The 16,709-nt window shown below is 55.7% G+C and overlaps 1 long non-coding RNA gene across 2 annotated transcripts; it reads left to right on the top strand.

Annotated features, from left to right (window-relative positions):
- The first annotated feature begins 267 nt into the window (after nucleotides 1-267).
- Nucleotides 268-4,554, top strand: LOC113603573 (uncharacterized). 2 transcript variants are annotated; one of them, XR_008299886.1, is made up of 4 exons: nucleotides 268-1,571; nucleotides 2,032-2,158; nucleotides 2,347-3,123; nucleotides 3,681-4,554. It is a non-coding gene; the product is annotated as an uncharacterized LOC113603573 (long non-coding RNA). The 2 variants fall into 2 exon arrangements; XR_008299885.1 differs by having other exon boundaries at nucleotides 268-2,158.
- Nucleotides 4,555-16,709: the final 12,155 nt, after the last annotated feature.

The raw sequence follows: 16,709 nt of genomic DNA, 5'->3' as shown, positions 1-16,709 counted from the left end.
CTGGCTTGAGGACAAGATATTTATGGATGTGTATGCCTGATTAGGCCTAGCTGCCTGTGAGTTTCTCCAGCCACTGGGAAAGGTGTGCTTTATAGAAGGGCTCAGAGAACCTTTGACATTATTTAGACATCCAATTCGTTCGCAGTTTCCTCCCTGAGAGGACTCCCGGCTCGCTCTCTCCAGACGGGGTGTGTGTGTGTGTGTGTGTGTGTGTGTGTGTGTGTGTATGTGTGGTAAGGGGGCAGTGTGCGGGGGTCCAGAGGACAGAGACATGACTGCAAGATCAAGGTCAATGTGGTTTTTCTTATGCAGGAGATTACATCATTCATACTTGAAATTCCCATGCAGAACAATTTGATTAAATACTTATACGGTCCAGGTCACCCAGCGGTGGGGGAAGAAGACAAAAAGCCCAAGGCACTTGATCAAAGATCCCAAGTTCACAGACAGCTACGGTAGGTGCCTAACTGTGGAGGGTCAATGCGCTAAAATATTTACTAACACGTTATTCTCGATGTATGAAGCACTACCCTGAGCCCTGTCTCTGTGGAAGGGAACACGCGTAAAAACTTAAAAAAAAAAGTGCACCCACATAAAGCTGAGTTATGGCTACAAGATGAGTCTCCCTTCCATATAAGGAACGCTTGGAAGAGAGTTGTGGACGGGAACATCTGTTATTTCTCTGGGCCCGAAGACACCAAAGCATGCGATAATCTTGAGCGGGAACAACTATATTCTCCAACATCTCTCCCGTCTCCAAGATAGGGGTTTCAGACAGGATGGCCTCATCACTTATAGAGGACAATGGAAGCAGCTGGTTGATTCCATGGGACGGAAGATACCAGAGCTGTCCCCAGGCAGGGGGCTTCTTGTTGGAAACTCAGTTCGGGAAATAGTTTGGAGAACTTTCTTTGTGCCGGACAGTCTGACCATCCAGGACAACGGAGCGTTCCCAGATGCGTGTGACAGCCCTCGGGGAAGCCTGTTGCTGTAAGGGCTCGAAAGAGAACGGTGTGGGGGGGCTCTGCATGGACAGGTGGCATTCAAGACGGGCGTGCAGGGCAGTGGGTGCTGCTCCTCCCTGGGTCTTCATGCAGACTGCCCCCCTTGCCCTCATTTCCGGCCAGCAGCCGCTTCCAAGGAGGCAGCCAGCGGGCACCGTGTCCTTCCCCACACTGGGAGGAGCTGTGGGCACCAGTCACGGACAGCGCGTGCGTGGAGGGCAATGTTCCCAGAAGCGTGGGCGTGGGGCCCAGCCGGGCAGCTGCCCTCCCAGCTTCTGGGCCACAGCCGTCTGGCCCCGGACGAAGAAGAGGCATGCAGGGGGCAAGGTGCTGTGGGTTCTGGAGCGACGTTGTCACCCCAGGCACCATCGCTGGCCTTCTCCAGGGGGTGCACTGTCCCCTGCACACAGGGTCCCGCCAGCGCAGCTGCATCCCTGACGTGGGTGAGCCCTGCTCCAGCCAGTCTCTGGTCTCCTGCCCTTGGGTCTGCTGTACCGCAGGACAGGGACCCGTGTCCCTTCTAGAAGAGCCTGCCCTTCTGCGTTGTCCACTTGGCTTGTGGGAAGGGTAAGAGAGGCAGAGACGGTGCCAGACTGATGCTAACCTGTTCCCCTGGTCCTGCCAGGAGACTCTTCGGGCACGAGGCCCCCAGGCTTCCTGTAAGGAGGGTCTCTGGGGGCCCCTCAGCCAGACAGCTCAGTGGGAGCCCTCTGCAACCCTCACTTAGCTTGCAGTCAGAACGTGGGGCCGGGGAAGGACCCTCCAGGGAAAGGAGGAGAGATGCCCTGTGTACCCAGATTCCCCCAAGAGAAAGAGCGTCTGACAAAGGCATGGAACACAGACCAGGCCCCAGGAGGAAGCGCGGAGATCTCAGGCAGGGAGAGGGCCCTTCAGGCTGAGATTTCCTTCTGGAATGCTAGGTTGCATTTGTTCCAGAATAGTAACAAGACAGTCCCCACTTTGGAAAGAAGCTGCCTTTGATGTATTGTCTGGTGGCAGACCACAGCTTCCCCTGGTCCACAAACAGGACGTGCACCATGAAACACCGTGCCCAGCTGAGCCCAAGGGAAGAAGGTCTGGCCAGTAGAGGAGCAAAAGTCCAGCCTGAAAGACACGCGTGTCCTCATAGTGCCGGGACGTTTCTCTGATGTAAGGTGGGAACTTTTCACTCAGTGAAGTGTCGGGCACAGCGTGGGGAGCAGGGAACCCCTGGGCTCGCCGGATGCTTCCACATGTGGGGAGCCCAGCTGAGGCCCCAAGGGGTGTGCCTAGCAGCGGAAGAGGGTCTGGGCTCCCTGGAAGGGAGGACTTCCTAATTACAGGGATCTTCTTCCAAATCTAGGTAGGGAGCTCCCCATCACCAGAAGTGTTCAAGCAGTCTGTACAGCCGTGTGACGCCAGACTTGAAGCTTCTTGCCAGTCCTGCTAGACTGAAAGCAACTTGAAGAGACCTCAGACCACCCTCTGCCCCCCGGTGGTTTGAAATCTCAGACTGTGACCCAATGCGGACCATTTCTGGCTTACCAAGGGAGCTCGGCCATCATACTTCACGGGGTGGGGCGGGGGGTGTCTGAATCTTTTATGGTTTTGTTCCCAGCCTTGTGAGGTCAGTGGGGGGCGAACCCTTTATTTCAGGAAGGTAGCAGGAGCTGAGAGGAGCGTGTGTTCAAATTCACATTCCTCTATGTTTTTGGAGTCCCAGGGAAAGGCTCTGACTGGCCAGAGCCCTCTCCCCTGCACCTCGTTATTGCCAGGCTCACCCAAGCTGCCACAGTCTGTCATGCAAGGAGCGCTTCATCTCAAGACCTTGGCTTTGGAGGGGAAAAGGGGGGGATGCTTGCCCCTCCTTTGCAATGTATCTCTACGGTGTATCAGTTGCCTATAAAATTCACACGTTACTTTTGAAATTTAAAAACGGCTGTTTTAACATTGCTCAGTTGGACCGGGGTGATCCCCATCACAGCTCGGCCGCCCCCTTTGGCATAGAGCCGACTCATCAACCCAGCGATGCCATCTGAAGTCTGAAGCAGTGGCTAGTTCTTCAGATTGCCTGCAACCGAATGACCTGGAAAGAAGGAATGCACAGCTAGCGAACGGAGTGTTGTTTCATGTGCGGTGGGTGGTGGGATGGTGGGGAGGCGGGCATTTTAGATCTGGGGTCCCCAAGGAGGCCCAGGATCATAACATTCCGGAACTGCAGGGCCCTGTAGGGATCTGCTAGCCCAGCATTTTCTAACTGTGCTTCCCAGATGCCTGGGGGTCCGTGGGGGTCTTCTCCCATTCCCTCTTTGACTGGAGCACATCTCCTGTGCTTTACAAGGCGGCCTAGCAAGGGCTCGTGGCTAAAAAGCTATTGCAGCCCACGTTCAGCAGAGGAGCCCGGAGTTCAGCAGAGGAGAGGTGTTCATGCATCGCTTCCTACGTGCATGCGGGAGCCGGGCTGGGGCCTCGGGTTCGGCCAGGTCGGGCTGGCAGTTTGCAGGGGTGCTCTGTGCAGGAGGAGGGCACCGTTTCTGAGAATGGCCAGCAGCCCCAAGCTTAGAAGGGCCCCTGAGGGTTTGCGGGGGGCGCATGGCAGCGGGAGGCGGCACCACGCTGAGTGGTTCCAGTCAAGGGGTCTTTGGGATGCCGGGGGAGGGACAAACCTTGTGCTAGAAGATTCTGCTTTCCGTGCAGGCCTGACTTCTCCGGCCCTGGCGTTCCAGACCTATAGTCCTGTGGCCCACTCTTGGCCGGCTTCCCTAAGTCCTAAACGTCCTGACCTTATACCAACACCTTGTGTGGGGGCCTCTCTCTGGGATGAAGGTCGTCGGGGAGGCAAGGTGAGTTTGTGATAATTACACTCTCGAAGGGGTGAAGCCTGTTGACGGTTGCCACGTGGAGACCTTGAACCTGTGTGGTCAAGTTGTTTCTCCCAAGTAAGTCCGTTAGCTGCCCCGGTCCTTCTTTCTGGGTAGGAACAAACACTACATGCCAGCCTCCGAATTTGGAATCGTTCTTCGGCTGTGTGTGTGTGTGTGTGTGCGCACGTGTATGTGCCGGTGAGCTGGCACTTGCAAGCCGGCTGTGACTCAGAGGCACCCGTGATCCCTCCCTCTTCTGTCTTTCTGTTTGGACTCAGACCCCCTCTGCTCAGCAGGCATGTGTTTGCTGCGGCTCCAAATCTCCACTCGTTCTCCCCCCTCTGCGGCTGCTTCTCAGGGCACGGCCACCCCGGCCAGCAGCAACAGAGGAAACACAGAAAAACCTGGAAAAATATTTGTTTCACTAGCAGAAGTGATCTGCGTGAGCCTCCGAGGGATCCGGGTCCGTTTTTAACTGGCTGGCCGAGAGCCGGGCCGGATGAGTTTTCCTGCAGGACTGTTTTTGGTTTTGAACTAAGTGGTGCTCAACTCTAACCCGATCGCTGGCCCAGCGGAGGCTGACCCGTGGCCTGTCCAGACCCCGCTTTCCCTGGATGGGCAGTGCCACGCATGCTCGGTGGAGTCTCGGGCGAAGGGCCGGGTGGCCTGGGTCATGTCAGCCCGGGGGCGGAGCCACACGGACCAGGGGCTTCTAGGGCAAGTCCCACGGCTCTGTGGGCGTGGAGTGCCAGCCGGAGAGGAAAGTGGTTTCGGAAGAAAACCACCTCCAGGGCGGTGGGTGGGGGAGTGGAACCCCACAAATTATGGGGCCTGCATCACTTACAGCTCTGGATGTGGTACAGAAGAGGAGCCGCAGCGGGGAGCCTCGGGGTCCTTAGGAAGAAATTCAGCAACACAGCACAAAGCAGGACAAGTGGCTGGGCTCCCTGAATCATCTCAGATTCGGCTTCATATTTTATTTTATTTTTATTTAAAAAAAATTTTTTTTAACGTTTATTTATTTTTGAGACAGAGAGAGACAGAGCATGAACGGGGGAGGGGCAGAGAGAGAGGGAGACACAGAATCGGAAACAGGCTCCAGGCTCTGAGCCATCAGCCCAGAGCCCGACGCGGGGCTCGAACTCACGGACCGTGAGATCGTGACCTGAGCTGAAGTCAGACGCGTAACCGACTGCGCCACCCAGGCGCCCCTATATTTTATTTTTAAAATGTCTGTTTATTTTGAAAGAGAAGGAGAGAGAAAGAGAACGGCGGAGGGGCACAGAGAGAGAGAGAGAGAGAGAGAGAGAGACAATCCCAAGCAGCCTCCACATGCTGTGAGCACAGAGCCCAACGTGGGGCTTGATCTCACAGACCGTGAGATCATGACCTGAGCTGAAATCAAGAGTCGGATGCTTAACCGACCAAGCCACCCAGGCGCCCCTCTCAGATTTGGCTTTAAATCAAAGTTCCCGGGTTTCCTCAGAGAATCTGCTGGAGAGAGAGGGGATAAGGGGATCGCGACCCTGAAGTTTGGTCTCTGAGGATACGTGCGCCTCTACAGAATGGCCCAAATCATTGTCACACCCTAAAACCGTCCTTGTCACCCTAGAATTCCTTTCAGGACTCTGGGGCTGTGCCTGTGTCCACCGGGCCCTTCTGAGTAAGAGCTCTTAGGTTCACCTTGGAGGTAGATTCATTCACTGTTTTCCAAGGAGCGTCTTTTCCAGGGAGGTAGGTGTTCTCCAGGGGGACCAGGTGTCTCTGGGGTGTCCTGGTGCCTTCCTTCTCCCCCGCCTAGGTTCACCCTGCTCCCTCACCCAGCACTGTGCTGCATGGCTATGTCGGTGGACCCCTTACTTCTGCCTCCAGGTTGGGGCAGAAAACAGAAAACGGGGACCCCCCGCAGGAGCTCACAGGGAGGAGATATTTGTTCTCTCCCCCTCCCTGCTGAGCTCTTACCTGGAAGTTACACATCTCCTCAAACTTCGTTATTATTGTTTATGATCCAAGTATAGTGATCATGCAGTGTTCTGTTAGTTTCAGGTGTATAATGTAATAATTCAACAGTTCTCTACACTCCTCAGTGCCCACGGTAATAAGTGTGCTCTGAATCCCCTTTATCTGTGTTCCCCCCACCTCCACCCACCTGCCCTCTGGCGACCACCAGTTTGTCCTCTGTATTCAAGAGTCTGGTTTCTCGTTTGTCTCTTTTCTTCTTTGCTTGTTCGTTTGTCTTGTTTCTTAAATTCCACACATGAGTGAAATCATATGGTATTTGTCTTTCTCCGATTTCACTTAGCATAGTACTCTGTAGCTCTAACCCTGTCGTGGCAAATGGCAAGATTTCGTTCCTTTTTGAATACTATTCCATTGTATACGTACACCGTTGTCTTTATCCCTTCTCAGTCGACGGACACTTGGGCTGTTTCCCTATCTTGGTTATTATAAAAAATGTAGTCGGCACAACGGTACACAGATCTTTTCAAATTAGTATTTTCATTTTCTTTGGGTAAATGCCCAGTAGTGTCACGACTGGGTCATAAGGTAGTTCTATTTTTAACTTTTTTGAGGGACCTCCATACTGTTTTCCAGGGTCCGGGAGACCAGTTTGCATTCCCACCAACAGTGCGAGAGGCTCCCTCTTTCTCCGCATCCTCGCCAACACCTGTTGTTTCTTGTCTTTTTGATGCTAGCTCTTCTGACTGGTGTGAGCTGATGATCTCATTGTGGTTTTGATTTTCACCTCCCTAGTGAGTCTGAGCATCTTTTCATGTGTCTCTTTGCCACGAAAGACCTCAAATAGCCAAAGCCGTCAAGAAAGAAGAAAATGCTGGAAGCATCACAGTTCCAGATTTTAAGATATACTACAAATCAGAACAGCAGATACTGATACAAAAACAGACATGTGGATCAATGGAACAGAATAGAGAGCCTAGAAATAAATCCACGTGTATATCAATTTGGTCAATGAATCTATGACAAAAGAGTCAAGAATACGCAATGGGAAAAAAGTCTCTAACAAATGGTGCTGGGAAAACTGGACGGCTCCATGCAAAAGAATGAAACTACCCACAATTGTTACACCATCCCCGAAAATAAACTCAGAATGGATTAACGACCTAAATGTGGGACCTGAAACCATAAAAGTCCTAGAAGAGAGCATAGGCAGTCGTTTCTTTGACAGTGGCTTTAGCAACATTTTTCTAGGTAGGTCTCCAGCGGCAAGGGAAACAAAAGCAAAAAGGACCTATTGGGACTTCATCAAGATAAAATGCTTCTGCACAGTGAAGGAAACAATCAACAAGACAAAAAGCAACCTACAGAATAGAAGAAGATATTTGCAAACGACGTCTGGGATAAGGGGTTAATACCCAACATACATAAAGAACTTATATAAGCCAACACCAAAAAACAAATAATCCGATTAAAAACTGGGCAGAGGACCTCTCGGCCTTTTTTCTCTTCCTCCGCTTGACCACTCTCCCAGCAACTCGGGGTCTCTGAAGCGGTGAGTGCAGGACGCTACATGAGCCCGTGGCTTCTCCACTCTGCATATGCCCCCTTTGGAACCAGCCCCTTGAGCACGCCCTCCTCCGCTATCCTAACTGGAGTTTGTGCTGTTTCCTGCTGGGTCTCTCTGATCCACCAAGCAGGAAAACCATCTTTTCTGGACTCTTCTATAAAGTGAGTTTTGACAGTCTCATTGTCTGAAAACAAAGCTCCTCATAACCTATGCTGGACAGCCACCGTATTACGCAGTATTGGCCCACACCCACTGGCTGGTGTCACCACACTGGTCTTACAGCTGTGGCTGAGTGTCAGGGCGAGGTGACCTCCAGCGGTTCACAGAGATGTGGGTAAGGATGGGAGTTCCCACTGTCTCCTAGGACCCTCATCAAATGCCGGCAACTAAATGCAAATCCTGTGCCACGGGGACCCAGCCCTGATTATTATATTTAACCCAGCTTCCTGGCCACAGGCAGGGGATGCCAGACCAAAGCGAGACCCTGCTGGTTTATCAACCAGATTTCTCCAGAGAAACAGAACTGATAGATAGATAGGAAGACATTTATTTTGAGGGACTGGCTTGCAAAGTTACGGAAGCTGAGAAGTCTCAGAATCACACCTCTGCATGCTGGAAACCCCAAGAGCCAGGAACACCGATATCCGACAGCTCTCTCTCTGAGCAGAGAGCACGAATTTCTCCTTCCTCCACATTCTGTCCTGTCCAGGCGCTCAGAGGCCTGGGTGAGGCCCGCCCACACCGGGGAAAGTGGCCTGCCGTAGTCAGTCTGTGCTCGTCTCTTCCAGAAACACAGACGCGCACAGAGAGAATGTTTCACCAGGAAATCCAGGCATCCCTCGGCCCCATCAGACTGACACAGAAAATTAACCATCACACCAGGCGAAGTCACAGGAGATGGGAAAGGTCAGACTCGGGTTCTAGAGTCATCGGAATGGGCGCCCGGATTTCTCACCCTTGGCAGGGTCTGCTGCAAATGCAGTGTGAAGGAACCGAAAAAGCAGGTGTTTCTTTCGGTGCAAACGTGAGTTATGTTCTCAGGAAGATGCTACAGAAATACTCAGGATCCAAGAGGCAGCAGGTCGAGGGGACAGGCTTTTCCCCACTTCAGACACACCAGCACCGGCGGGAGCCCCCTCCTCCGAGGTTGGGGTCCCAGGCCCCCAGCCCCTCTCTACATCCCGGCCTCTTCCCTTGGCTCCCTCAGCCTCCGTTTTTTACCTTTTAGTCACCCAGTTAGCCATTTTGTATCTACACGAGTATTTGCATCCAACCTTCTTTATTCAAGTCATCAGCTTGGCCCAATCCGTCTGGATGGGAACCAGTGCCTTCCCTGTCGGTGGGAGTGGGATTGGTGGGAGCGAGGGGTTCCGCCCTGGCCTGGGGGAGGCTGTGAGGGGGTGGGAGCCCTGAAGGCAGCTCTGAGTCACCTGTGACAGTCCTGCCCGGGGCCAGGTGTGAGTCAGGTGAGTCAGGGGCCAGGTGGCTCTGGGAACAGCCTCCTCCCTCAGGGAGACGTGGGGTCCTGCGGGGGCAGGTGGGGACTGCTAGCACCCCTGCCCTGCAGAGAGCCCCCCAGCCCCGTGCGGGGTGCAATCCCAAGCCCAGCACGGGGCCCAGCGGCCTGCCATTGCTTTGTGAGCAGGGCCCCTGTTCGCTGGTGTTTCCCCGGGGGCCCTGTGAGGACAAACAGAGCAGAGCAGGCTGTGGGGGTCCGGCCTGGAAGAGAAACTGAATTCCCCCACACCCAACTTAGAATCCCCAGTGCCTGTGAACGTCTGTCCTTACCTGAGTCCTTCCTCGGGGATCCTCGGGTCCTTCTGCGGACAGACGCCTCCCTGGCCTGACCCAGCCGGCTCTCCAGGCAAGCTGCAACAAGTTCCACCGGTCGTAATGGCCTCGGCCCCAGATGGGCCCTCCGGAGGTTCAGAAGCTTCGGGGAGAGGGAGATCCCGATGGGAGGGAGGCCAGCCTGGAGGCTCCCTGTCGTGGGCTGTCCCTCCCCAAATTCACACGTCGAAGCCTAAGCCCCAGCACCTGAGCCCGTGACTGTGTTTGCAGACAGGGTGTATACAGAGGACACGAAGTTAACGTGGAGCCCATGACCTAATCTGGCTGGTGCCCCTGTAAGAGGGGATCAGGACGGAGACCCCGGGAGGGTGTGTGCACAGAGGGGCGGCCGTCCGCAGGTCAAGGAGAGAGGCCTCAGAGGAAACCAGCCCTCAGGTGCCTTCATCTCGGACCTCCAGCCTCCAGACTGGGAAGTTCACGTGTGCTGTGTCAGCCCCCCGGTGTGGTATTTTGTCGTGGCAGCCCGAGCTGGCGAAAACAGGCCCCCAGCGTCTTCTCCAGGGGATCTGAATCCTCTGTTCTTCCCGTTTCCCTCCTATTACTTTCCTAATGCGGTAGGAAATGTGCTAAGCAAGTACCGTAAACTTAGGGGCGGCTTAGGACAACAGGAACGCATTCCCGCATGACGCTGGAGGTCCGAAGCCCGAGACCCGGGTTTGGGCAGGCTGTTCCTTCTGGAGGCTTCAGGGGGGAGTTCATTCCCTTTTGCTGGAGGCCGCCCACGGCTCCCGGCCCCTTCCTCAGAGTCCCCTGCCTTCCATGAACCCCCACTACTGACAGTGACCTCACACCTGCCCCCTATACAGAGGGGCTGGTGGTGTTACTCAAACCCACGGGCCTGAGAACCAGGGGGCTGGTGTCCGGGGGCGAGGGGAGAAGGATGTTCTGTGTCCCGGGACCCTGTGATCACATGGACCCCCCACATAATTCAAAGCCATTCCCCAGATCAAGACTTTGAACTTAACCCCATCTGGGGCACCTGGGTGGCTCAGTCGGTTGAGCGACCGACCTCAGCTCAGGTCATGATCTCACAGCTCGTGAGTTCGAGTCGGGCTCTGTGCTGACAGCTCGGAGCCTGCTTCAGATCTGTGTCTCCCTCTGTCTCTGCCCCTAACCCACTCGCATTCTGTCTCTGTCTCTCTGAAAAATAAACATTAAAAAAAATAAAAATAAACTCAACCCCATCTGAAGGTCCCCCTTGCTGTGTAAGGCAGGCTACTTGCAGGTTCTGGGGATTAGGGTGAGGACATCTGGGGATGTCCGGCCCCACCGGCCTCGCCACTCTGGCCCGCTAACTCACCACACCTGGCTTTTGCTCAGAGGTCAGCCAGGGGACACGTTCACAGGGTCTCTGACTTCCCACCCTGGTGGCGGCCACGGTCACCCCAGCCTGCATCTGTGAGACGCTGGCCGGAGAAGGCCCTGGAAGGGGGGTCTGCCCACCGAGGCTTCACCTGAGCTAAGCGGGATGTGGCTGCTGACAGCCAGGGACCGGGCCAAGGGCGCCGGTCCTGGGCCTCGGGGGTCCTCGCAGCAGAGGCTCTCGGGGTGCCCCAGAGGTGCGGCGCTGGAGGGCCTGTCATGGACTTTCCGTCACCCCGAGTGACTGGTGAACTGTTTACAGGGCCAGACATCACTCTGAACTGGAGACAAACTCCCCCCCCTCTCTGCAAGGTTCCTGCTGCCGTGTCCCTGTGGTGTGCTGGGGGCACACGCGTGTGTGTGTATATGTGTGAGGTCGAGTGTATGGGTGTGAGTGTGGCTGTGGGGGGTTGACTGGGGGGCACGCAGGTATGAGTGTGGCTGTGGCGGGTGTGGAGTGTAGCATGGGGAGGCGCCGACTCACCCCTGCAGCAGGCGGGGCGCCCGGGCGGGCGCTGGAGGAGGAGAGGCGGCGGGGAGCTTGTGGGGAAGTTGAACTTGTCCTCCAGGCTGGGGGGCTCTCCAGGGGCTGAGACGGATTTGAGGCCGGCTTTCAAGCCGCCCGCCCGGAGGGTCCCGGCTTCGGGGCCCAGGCAGGCCGGGCCACGGTTCTGGGGCGCAGCCGCGGCTACAGGGGAAGGAGCACGGGGCGGGGGGCTCACCCGACCCCCGCGGCCTCCGCAAAGTCCCACAACCGCCCTGAGCGGTGGAGAGAACTAACCAGCTAGTTTCGCGGGGTTCCAATCAGCGACCACGAGAAGCAGCCCTGCGTCAGCAGCGTCCGGCCAGCAACCCCTGGGTCGGGCTCCGTGGGGTTCCTTGTCCCCTCCCCGGTTCTGGGGCGCGTCCCCACCGCCCACGCCAAGGTCTCTGTCCCCTCTGGAACTCGTGCAGCAGGCCGGCCCAGCCCGGCCCTCCCAAGGAACCTAGCAAACCCAGATAGGAAGGTTGGCTTGCGTTCTCACGCGCGAGGACACAGAACAGTTCCCTGAGGAAGTCAGGCCCCACTCAACTCGCAGAAAGGCTCCTTGTTGAGCCTGAGCCCGGATAAAACAGAACACAGGCCAGAGGGGGCACGTGCACCTGCTTCTCTGGGAGCCTGTAGGGAAGACTGGCCCCACCTGGCCTCTCCTCCCCAGCGCCCCTGTCCCGGAAGCCTGTATCGGCCCCAATCTTATCTCTCGCAGCAGAGAGTTGTAGAAAGATCCAGCCAGAGGACGCTTCCCTGCTATTTCAGTCCAGCTGGATTTTAATCTTTAAAGTAATGATGCCTAATCCTTAAATTACATACTTTCCACAGAACCGGGGCATGTTTTATGTTGTTGGGAGTGACCCAACTAAGGGTTTCTGCCTAAGGTGAAACAGCTGGTTCCTGGCTAGGCTAGGGCCACAACCAGCTCACGCCGACCTCAACCTGGGCTTAGCCTCGTGTCCTATACCATTTGTCGTTAGTCACTGGAGTGGACAAGTGTGCTTGTTCCTAACCCTTCATCTATAGCAAAGAGAGACCTGTATTATGATTTCTGTGTTCCCATTAAATCATAAATCCCTCCTGGTATGTCACTGTGCAGTAGGTACCTCCTCAGTTGTGCAGTGCACAACTTGTAACACCGAACATGGCAGCCCTACATCCAGAGTTAACCCAACAGTATTAATTCATCCCTCCAGCACAAGGAACAATGCCCGGTGGGGAAAAATCATGCCGTTGTCCTAAGAATGATGGTCCTAATGTGCATAATCCAGTATAACTGAGCCCAGCTGTGTTGAAAGAAACAGGGGAGTAGACAAAAAGGAAAGGCCTCCCACTGCTGGACACCCTGGCTGCATGAGGAGGCCTTGTGCTCTTAGCAGGCTGAGTTGAGCAGCTGTTAGTGCATGGCCAGTCAGGAGGGCGTTTGCGGGGGTGCTGTGATGGGGTGCAGACCTCAGGCCAGGTTTTGTCCTGAGTCAGCTAGAGAAGGAAGAAGTGAGTTATTTCTACCTTCACCCACAGGTGACAAAAGTTTATGACCTTTCCTGCCTCCGGCTCCATTTCCTTATCTGTTCAAAAATGGGCAGTGCTGTGCCTGGCCCACACCTGCTCTGAAGGACAGATAGCAAGAACAGGCTGGGTTCCTGACATGTCGCTGCGGCACAGCCTAATGTCCCAGCGCCTGGTGCCTCTGTGCGTGAAGCTGGTGCTGAGACGTGGGGGGTGGGGGAGCCTTTCCCAGCTTGCACCTGAGGAGCAGGACACCATGCCCAGCTCCGTCCTGGGCCCTGTGTAGACAGCACACCAGTCTTCTGGGGGCACTAAGGAAATATCCTATCCCTCATAATTTTGGGGTTTTTTTGGAGTAAGATAGCCCGGAGTTGGAATTTTTTTTCGAGCAGCCTTGTTGAGGTATAATTGACAAATGAGACACGGAACATATTTAATTAAAGTGGGCATTTTGACATGTGACTACACCCACGAAACTATCACCCCAAACAAAATCATGAACACAAGCATCAACCCCCAAAGTTTCCTTGTGCCTCTCCTGTCTCTGCCCCCAGGGGCAGCCGCTGCCAATGTTTATTTTTAAAATTTTGTTTTTAATGGGGCGCCTGGGTGGCTCAGTTGGTTAAGCGTCCGACTTCAGCTCAGGTCATGATCTCACAGTCTGTGAGTTCGAGCCCCGCGTCAGGCTCGGGGCTGACAGCTCAGAGCCTGGAACCTGCTTCGGATTCTGTGTCTCCCTCTCTCTGTGCCCCTCGCCTGCTCATGCTCCGTCTCTCTCTGTCTCAAAAATAAATAAAAAACATTTTTAAAAATTATAAATAAATAAAATTTTGTTTTTAACTTTTATTTGAGAGGGAGAGAGAGTGCACGAGTGGGGGAGGAGCAGAGAGAGAATCCCACACTGACAGCACAGAGCCTGACGTGGGGCTTGAACTCATGAACCATGAGATCATGACCTGAGCCAAGATCAAGAGTTGGACGCTTAACCGACTGAGCCACCGAGGTACCAACCCCCCCCCCCACCGCCATGTTAATTTAAAGACACTTTCGATCACAAGATGCATGGTGACCCCAGGGAGCTTTAAACCCAAGGGAGGAGTGAGCATGTGTGACCGAACAGTGGTCAGGAGAGGCTTCCTGGTGGAAGCAGCCTTTCAAGGAGTGGTGGCTGGGATAGGGGAAAATCCTTTAGGGGCGTCTGGCAGAGCACAAAGCTAAGCTGGCTACTGCCAGCCGGGGGGTGGGGGAGGGGACAGCAAGTCCCACGGAAGGGCCCCGGCACGGCCAGGTTGGAATCCTCTCGGCCACTCCGCTGTATGATCTCAGGCAAGTTCCCTAACCTCTGTCAGCCCCGATTTTCCTATTTGGGAGCTGGGGGTAATGATCAGTTTTGTTGCAAAAATTAAAGCAGGTAATTTACATCAGGTGCCTGGCACTTAGTGGGGACTCAAGAAATGGTTTCACCCCACCATCTACTATTTGAGTAGAGGATTGTAGTGGGGCCAAGGAGTGAATAAGCCACACACATAGAGCCAGCTCCGAATTCAGTACTGAGTTCATGCTGGTCCTCCCACCTCGCATGTTCATCTTCCGTCTTCTGAACCCATCATTCAAAGACTCACTCGGGCCTCACCACCTCCGGGAAGCCTCCCCTGATTACTCTAACTAGGATTCTAAATGCTGCGGTGTTCGGTCCTCTCTAAACCCCCAATACTATTTGAGCTGTAACCACACAATCTTACAATTCACAGTGTGGTGTTGGGCATCGTTCTCAGTGAGTCTCTGTTTTGACTCCTGCGTTGAATGCAAGTTTCTTGAGGGCGGGAACCCTGTCTCCTGCTTCTTCGTGCCTTCCACCATATCTTCAGACCCTCAGCTAAGGCTAGCAGTTCATCCAATAGGTGAGTATTAATTTAGCTAGACGCTATAGAGAGAACCGTGGTCCACACCACAGGGAGAATGTTTTGAATGATGAGGGGCAAGCGTGAGGCTGTTGCCTGGTGAGCTGCTGGAACAAACACCACAGACGTTCATTCATCACAGTTCCAGGGGCTGGGAGTCCAGGATCGAGATGTCGGCGGCTCTGGTGTCGGGTGAGAACCCTCTTGGTGGCCCACAGGACGACGTCGTCCCCCTGATGTGTCCTCACACGGTGGGAGGGGTCTCTTTTGCAGGAGCACTAATCCCTCGCGGAGCGTCCAGCTCGGGACCTCATCACCTCCCAAAGGCCCCCGCCTCCTAGGACCATCACAGCGGGGCTTGGGTTTCAACGCGTGGGTTTGGGGAGGACGCAGGCTTGGGGGCCACAGCAGTCGGCGTGCAGTGACGATGTTGACGGTGGTCACGCCGATAACTGCTCTTCTCCCTAAAGGCCAGCGGGTTCGGGCACGTCCCCCAGAGACGCCCAGACCCGCTGGGGGGTCAGCCTGCTGACACCACCGGCAGCCGGCCCTGTCCCCCCCCGGGGGCCCCCGGCCGGGCCTCGCGGGTCAGGAGCGGTGCCCTGACCTCCCAGACACAGATGGCACCCTGTGCCACAGACACAGATGGAGATTGCTTTCTTCAGTGCCGCGTGACTGCCTTTTGCTCAGCCAGCGGTCTGACCCGAGGCTCCTTCCCTGGGGGACTGTCCTCTGTCCCACACACAGACTCACGCCAGCAGCCGGCTTCCCGGAGCTGACACCGGCCACTCTCCAGACCCACCCGCGTCTGCCCCGCTCTTTGATACACTGCTCTGGGGGTGACTCATCACGAGCGGTTCCTGTCACCAGCAACAGACACCCCGAGGAGGCCCGAGAGCTTCCCTCGGCTCAAGAGCTGAGCTGGAAGGCGAAACCCGTTTCACAAGGCGCTTTGCAGGGGAAGAGGGGGAAGCGACACGAGGGGGGCCAGACCGTCAGGGCCCGGGAGGGCTCTTGGGTGGGTCCCCCGCGGGCTCTGGTGAGGCCAGGACCTCAGCACGCTCGCCCTCTCCTCCTCCGCCGCTCACCACCCGGCCCACGGCGGGTCCTTCCTGGCCCGGGGAAAGACCCGTAGGTGGGTCCCAGGTCACATCCCCAACACGTTGTCACGAAATGAAAAGAGCGTCACGGATGTCGGCACGGGCCAGACCCGGCTTTGAGCCCTGCTTTGCTGCCTTCTGGCTTCAGCGCCCCAGGCAAGTTACTTAACCTCTCTGAATCTCAGTTTCTTCACCTGGGAAATAGGCGCAAGGCCTACCCTCAAGATTGCTGTGAGGACTACCAGTGACGTGTGCCACGTGCCCAGGACGTGGCAGACGCTTACGCCTAACAGCACATCTTAGTTAAGTATCTGCATCTCTTGGATAAGCCCTCTGTGCCTAGCAAGGGAAATCGAGCTAGCGTTCAGGTCTCCTCCGGCGGGAACAGGTGTCTCTCCGGACGAGGGGTGTGTCCGTTTGACCCGGTCCGCCCTGTGGCCCCCACACGAGGGTTGGGACGCGTGTCTCATTCTGATGGAATCTTGACACCAGGCCCCAGGTCGGATTCCCGGTTCCAGGCCTCTGATAACTTTCTCAGCACCCTGAAGGCAGGTGCAATCTCCCATAAACCCTGGGACAGGTGCTCCGCGGGGCTTGCGGTAGAGACTGAAACCCGGTCACCGTCCAGGCACGGGCACCGTGGACCGGGCCAGAGACACGGGCTCCCCTCAGCCCCTTAGCGTGTGGACCGCCAGCCGACCGGGCGGACCCGTGGGGCGGCCTGTCCACTCGGCCTCCAGGAAGACACCGGCCTTGGGATGGGGGGACATTCAGGAGAGAGAACCCCACAGGCCGTGGCCGCAGCACTGAGGGCCCCTTTCATCCCAGGGGAGGGAGGAGCTTCCTGGGATTCTCTTCCTTTCGCCAAGGAAGAGATAACTTCCTCCAGGTGGCCCGTCCAGCAGCGAGAAGCAGGCCTGGGAGAGGAACCCAGACCTTCTGGCTCCTTCTACTAAGCCTTGTCCAGCGGGCTGCCGTGGGAGACCCTGCAGGTCCAAACAGAGATGGGATGGCTGTGGGTCTGAGCCCTAAAGAGCCTCTGGACCCCACATTTTCACGGTTAAGGCAGCAGAAGCTGGTA

Source organism: Acinonyx jubatus, chromosome B4 (assembly GCF_027475565.1).
Source record: "Acinonyx jubatus isolate Ajub_Pintada_27869175 chromosome B4, VMU_Ajub_asm_v1.0, whole genome shotgun sequence".
Lineage (NCBI taxonomy): Eukaryota > Metazoa > Chordata > Mammalia > Carnivora > Felidae > Acinonyx > Acinonyx jubatus.
This window is presented reverse-complemented; position numbering and strand designations above follow the sequence as displayed.